We start from the raw sequence: 6,000 nt of genomic DNA on the forward strand, positions 1-6,000 counted from the left end.
AGCAGTCCTGAGGAGGAGGTGCTGATGAGGCCGTGACATGCCTGACATGACCCAGCAATGTGCTTGTGGAGCCCAGAAATCCAGTTGTGTCCTGAGCTGCATCCAAAGCAGTGTGGGCAGCAGGGAGAGGGGGGGATCCTGCCCCTCTGCTCTGTTCTTGTAAGACCCAGCTGGAGTTCTGTGTCCTGCCCTGGGGTCCCCATATAGAAAGGACATGGACCTGCTGGAGCCAGCGTGGAGTAGGGCACAAGGGTGTTCAGAGGGCTGGAGCACCTTTCCTATGGAGCAGACTGAGAGAGTTGGGGTCATTCAGACTGGAGAAGAGAGGTCTCTGGGGAGACCTTTCTGCAGTCTTTCAGTTGCTAAAGGGAGCTACAAAAAAGCCTAGAAGAGATATTTACAAAGGGCATGGGAACAAGATTAAGGGGACTATAGTGCTTTACAACAGAAAGGATATGAAAATCTTATTTAGACTTTTATCTTGATCCCAATGAACTTATAAGTAAGAGAATTGCAGAGAACTTCTGATAATGCTCTTGCTGCGCAGAGTATTTAATACTGGTCGTCATCTACTTCAAGTCAAAGCAAAAGTACAGACTTATAAATATTTAATCCTTTTCATTTCACTTGGATGAATTAATCTGTCTAAGTACAGTGTTTAATAACACAGTACCCTTTGCTGTATTTCTCAAAAGCAGATATTAAAATGCTGCCTGAACTCACTTTGGGTCATTAAACTCCATTTAAATTTTCCCTGTGGTTCTTCACAGTTGAAAATGTTATACTTCACTAACCTCTTTGGGGGCTCAGCTTGATTTTTCCACATTAAATGTAGCTAACTTTTTAATCAATTTTCTGCCAGCCCTTTTTGACTTTGCTGCTCCACTCCATATTATTACATGTAAAACTGTCCACCTCTAGTGTAGTATTGTTACATAAAGTTTAGTCAAGGCTCATGCTAGACAGGAAACTAACCAAGGCAGAGCCTAAAGCCCACTGTGTTCCAAAGAACCATCCACACTTAATTCAATCTATAAGTAAAAATACAAAATACAAAACACCTGGTGACAGAGATGTCATTTTTCTGTTCCAGCTCATGTCTAGCAACATTTCAATCAATGGTAATTGTGTACAATACTCAGTTCTTTGTAGTACTCTCTAAATATAGGTTGCCATTTCTGTTAATACGCAAAGATTGTTTCGACATGGAAGCAGAACCTTGGATGAAACAGAACATCCAATTCCTTGGATGATGTTCTTAACATACCCATACAAAAATGTTTGGGTGTTTTTTTTTCTCACAAGTATAGGATGAGTTGTGAAGGAAGGAATAACATCAAGGAAATAGATATATACTGTTTTCAGCTATGGAGAGAAAGTAAACTTTCTTGATATTCACAATAGGGGTTTGTTGTAAAAAAACATATAAAAATTAGAAAATATATAGTAAAGTGTTGTAGTGTGTTGTTAAGTTTCTTGTGTTATTCCCCCAATTTATGTATTGTTCTCCCCTATTATGTGTAAAATGGTTTCGTTCCCCCTTTTCTTTCCCGCCACCGTTAGTCTGCCAGCTAAGTTGCTATAGTAACCGCTATTCATAGTTGCCAATATATAATGGCTCCTCCCCTGGCTTCCCTTATAAGTGAAAGTCGTTTCCTCCCTGGGTTAAGTCAATCACCCCCTTTCTCCTCCCAAGTTTCGAGAACCTTCTTCTCTCTGGGGGTTATGGTTGGCTGCCGCCCCAAAGCCCATCCTTTGCTTAATTTTAGTTGGTTATTTAGGTATGTCAATTATGTTTAGGACCTCAAAATATGTATTATTATTGGCTAGCGGGGTTTCCCTACCTTTTCCCCCTTTTTCCCTTAAAAACCCTGGGTAGCCCCCGGTTCGGGGCCATTTTGCTGGGTGTTTTCCCTCTTTGATGGTGCTTCTGTAATAAAACCGACAGCCTACCTCCAGCAAATGGTCACTTCCTAATTCGCCTCACACTCGTGCCGCTCCGAGACACCTCCCAGCTCAGCCTAAGGCCAAAGACGCCGAAGGGGGCTGGTTTTAGATGTGCGGGGGTGCTGGCCTTCGCCCCTCACTAGCTAGCCGGATCCCGGGACTCAGTGCGCCCTCGCACAGTAAAGGCTTGTGGGAGAAAGGGTCCTTGTTCACCTGTTATCTAGAGAATTTAAAAAAGTGATTCCCCCCCATACCATGGGAAGGAAAATCTATAAAGGCCTCTTAAGACATATAGTGTAAATGTAAAATTGCATAAGGAAAGCAGCCTGATGGGAACACAGTATCATTAAATTTATATTGATTATAAAATGTGAGCAAAGTCAATGTTAAAGTCAGTCAAGATAAATGAGAATTTGCAAATGGTTGATGAAACATGAATATGGAAAAAAAAATAATGCACACAGTGATGATGTCCAAAAGTGTCAGAAGTGCTGTATTCCCTGCTGTTTGCACTGTTGAAAGCATTAAAATAACACCTTGCATCTCAAATCACAATTACCAGGCCTCTTCTTTTGCTTTTGTGCTGAGGAGAAGAGAGAGATTGCTATGGAGACAATATATAGCTAATAGCTGGAGGGTAGGTGGAATAAATTCAATAAATAAACAGTCACAGCTGAAAAGAAGGAACGAGGGATGACAACCAAGTCTGACAAAAAGCTTCTGATTTTGTATTGAAAATTTGAAAAGGATGTAGAAATCAAATGCTGTCACTAAAAGCTGATAAAGCCATTGAATCAACCTGAGAAAAACATCAGGGATTGATCCAGTGCTCAAAATGAGAAGCTAGCAGAGAATCATAGGACCTTTTGCTAAACTCTACAGCTGTTTCTATGCCTTTGAATGGGCCATTTATATTATTACATTCTCTGAACATCAGATTACTATGAAATCCCTTTGGGTTTTCAGTCGGGGCATTGTGTGGACACTTGCTCTCTCTATTTAGCCAGTTCATTTCTTCCTGTGCTCTTAGAACCAGCATAAAGCTGGGCTGGTATGACAGCCCAGGGATATAATCAAACAATCTTACAAATCACCTGCTAATCTTAAAAAGCAATTATATGTCTGAGAAAGGTCATTAAATAATGCATAGTATGGCAGGTGACACAGAGTCACATTAATGGAAACACTTAACACTGTTACCATGGTTAGTGTGAAAAACATGCCCAAAAGGGGCTGGTGCTTTTCACTGCGTCTGTTGATTCTAGAAAACCTCGTTAGTTCTGCTTCTCAATTAATTATGAAATACTGGAGAAATGCCTGTCATTGTTCTTCTGTCAATTAAAATTAAATATAACAAAAGCTTAATCTGTTTTTTTTTCCTGTGTTTCTGCCCTGTATAGAGCGCCTGCCCACAGTGTATTATTTACTGTTGATCAACAAAAATATTTAATGGCGGGAAAGAAAAGCTCTGACTGCAGACTCAACCTTCCATTTGACTTTCTGGGTACCTGGTCTGGCTTCACATCTTTCATTGCACAGCTGGATTATAAATATTTTTCCTTCAGTGACTTTTCCCTCTTTCAATCAGATGTTTTTTAATCATTATCTTGTGAAGTTTTATGTTGCCTTTCCTCAGATTCACAGCCTGGTTCTGGTTCTTTCACTGGCCACATCTCACATCTCAGAAAAGGAGAAGGGTCATTTTGTTAGGCAGGAAGAGAAGGATGGAAAGGTTGAAGAGTTGTTGAAGTTTTTTTTCTAGAGCCTCCAATTCTCCACATCTCTTCTGTACCAGTTATTCACCCAAACTGTAACTAATCAAGATGACAACTTTGTTAATTTTTGGTGTTATTTGTAAGAAATTAGCTTTGCACTTTTTGTTAGCACAAAGATGGAGTTCTCAGAGTTCATTTGAGTTTCTCATTACTCCTATGTAAAATAATACAAATCTTAATAATTTGCAAATACATCTGACAGAACTGTGGTTAGAAGATTGTGTTTGGCTCATTTTTATCCCTGTCATCACCCAGTATCCTTCTAATCAAACGTGGCTGGCAGTGACCTGTAGCAGCTGATATACACTGACTTTTGCTCCTCCTGTTGCAGATGCAATAACCTGCTGCAAAGAAAGTATACTGGCTGCTGAGGGCAATAATAGGCTGAGATGACTGGATCCAATGAGTGCTACTAACCAGGGAAAGTGGTGAGCCCTTTGCTTCATTTGCTGTCATAATTGGTGGAAGTGGGTGTGTGGGGTTGAAGGAGGAAATAAGAGGGAGCCTGGACTCATACTGCTAGCACGTCTTAATTTTAATGCAAAAGGTATCAGGAGGAGCTATATTACTCAAAATGTCCTTTACAATGTGCTGGTATGCAGTGGATGTGAACATGCGTTGTAGAATTTTCTACACAGAGAAATAAAAAGTGTCCTCAAATTCTTCTAGTACAGTGAAAGCTAGATGTGCTCAGTTCAGTGAACAGTGATGTGCAGCAGTACTCCTACTGTTCTCTGACCTATCTCAGCCTACACTTTCCATCTCTCTCACCTCTACAGACACTGCAGCAGCACATGGCCTCTGACTTGGCCTGTGCTTGGTACCTGCAGGAGCACAGGGAGAGCACCCTGGAGCTGGCCACAGGTTTCCTTTGTTTTGGGCTCAGGTGTGTTCACAGTGCAGGCTGACATCTGTGCTGCCACAGTGGTTAAAGGTGTCTCCAAACTCCCCTCCCATGACTAATGGGGTCAAGGCATTTTTTTCTTCTCATTTAGCTGTCTAGAAATGATGCATCTAATCCAAGCTATTTGTCTTGTCAGTGTTACCTGGATATAAGCAATGTGAAAGAGACATTTCTGAAAGACATTTTGTCTCCTATTGTGTTCAATCATTTGGGGATTAGATGAGTCACTCCTCAGATTTATCAGACCCTTTAGAGTGATTACAAAGGAAATCTGCATGACTAACCTAGATTGTGACATTTTTCAGATGTTAAAGCTTGAACACAGGAATTCCACCTAACCTGAATGGCAGGGAGATTGGTTGAAATATTTCAGCGAGGGAAGATGAAATATATGGCTGCATAGATGGTAACAAGAAAAACAGTAGAAGTACTAAAAGAATAGATCCACATATCTTGTAGTAAAGTATTGTAAGTGAGTTTATAGTGCAATGAAGCTTTGTTACAAAATGCCATACTACGTACCCCAAAAGTGTGGTATAATCATGTGGCATGTTAAAACTTTTGTTTCCACTGAAAAAAAGACCCTCAAAGTTAAATAATTTTATTGTTAATTATTATTTATCAGCAATTTTAAGTATTGTTGATAATTAAAATTTTAATTAATTAAAGTGTAAATATATTTTGTATTTTTTATATGCACTGGTAGTGTTTGACAATATTTTAATGGAGTTGAGCTATGGAATGTCTAGGCACAGCAGCTGTGTGAGCAAATTATCAACTTTACAAATAAACAGAATTCCACTAAGCACAGCAAAACTGATTTATGCCAACTGTGATTTTGAAAGTATGTATTTTGATGGAAAGCTTTGAAAAAAATAATTCCATTATTTAGAAGGTGTAAAGAGAAATCTGAAAACAGAAATAATTGCTCCATTTAACTGTCCAAGATGAAACACAATTGCATCTTTTCTTCTTTTGTGCATTCTTATTTATAGCACACAGTAAACAAACAGCATATTGTGTAGCTTTGAATAGTGGCTGACACTACTTCAAATAGATGATCTTGACAGCATGCCCAAAGAAATGTTTCAGCTTTAGAGCCTAAAAAATGTGGGTTTTTTCTGTGAACTAGGTGCTCATATAGATACATCTTTTAAATTAGGAACACAGTGTTTATTTCATTGTGGGTGTATTTTTCAAGCTCGTGGTCCTACAAGGAGGACAAGGAGATCTCAGAGAAATGAGCGGAGTGCTGGTTGAACCTCACTGCTCATCTGAAATAGCATGAAAATTGTTCATACAGCTGGAGTGGCTGACTCAGGGCCGTGTTTTCATCTCCAGGAACAGCATCAGCTGCCAGGGCTGAGAGCAGGA

The sequence above is a fragment of the Zonotrichia albicollis genome, chromosome 4 (genome assembly GCF_047830755.1).
Source record: "Zonotrichia albicollis isolate bZonAlb1 chromosome 4, bZonAlb1.hap1, whole genome shotgun sequence".
NCBI lineage: Eukaryota > Metazoa > Chordata > Aves > Passeriformes > Passerellidae > Zonotrichia > Zonotrichia albicollis.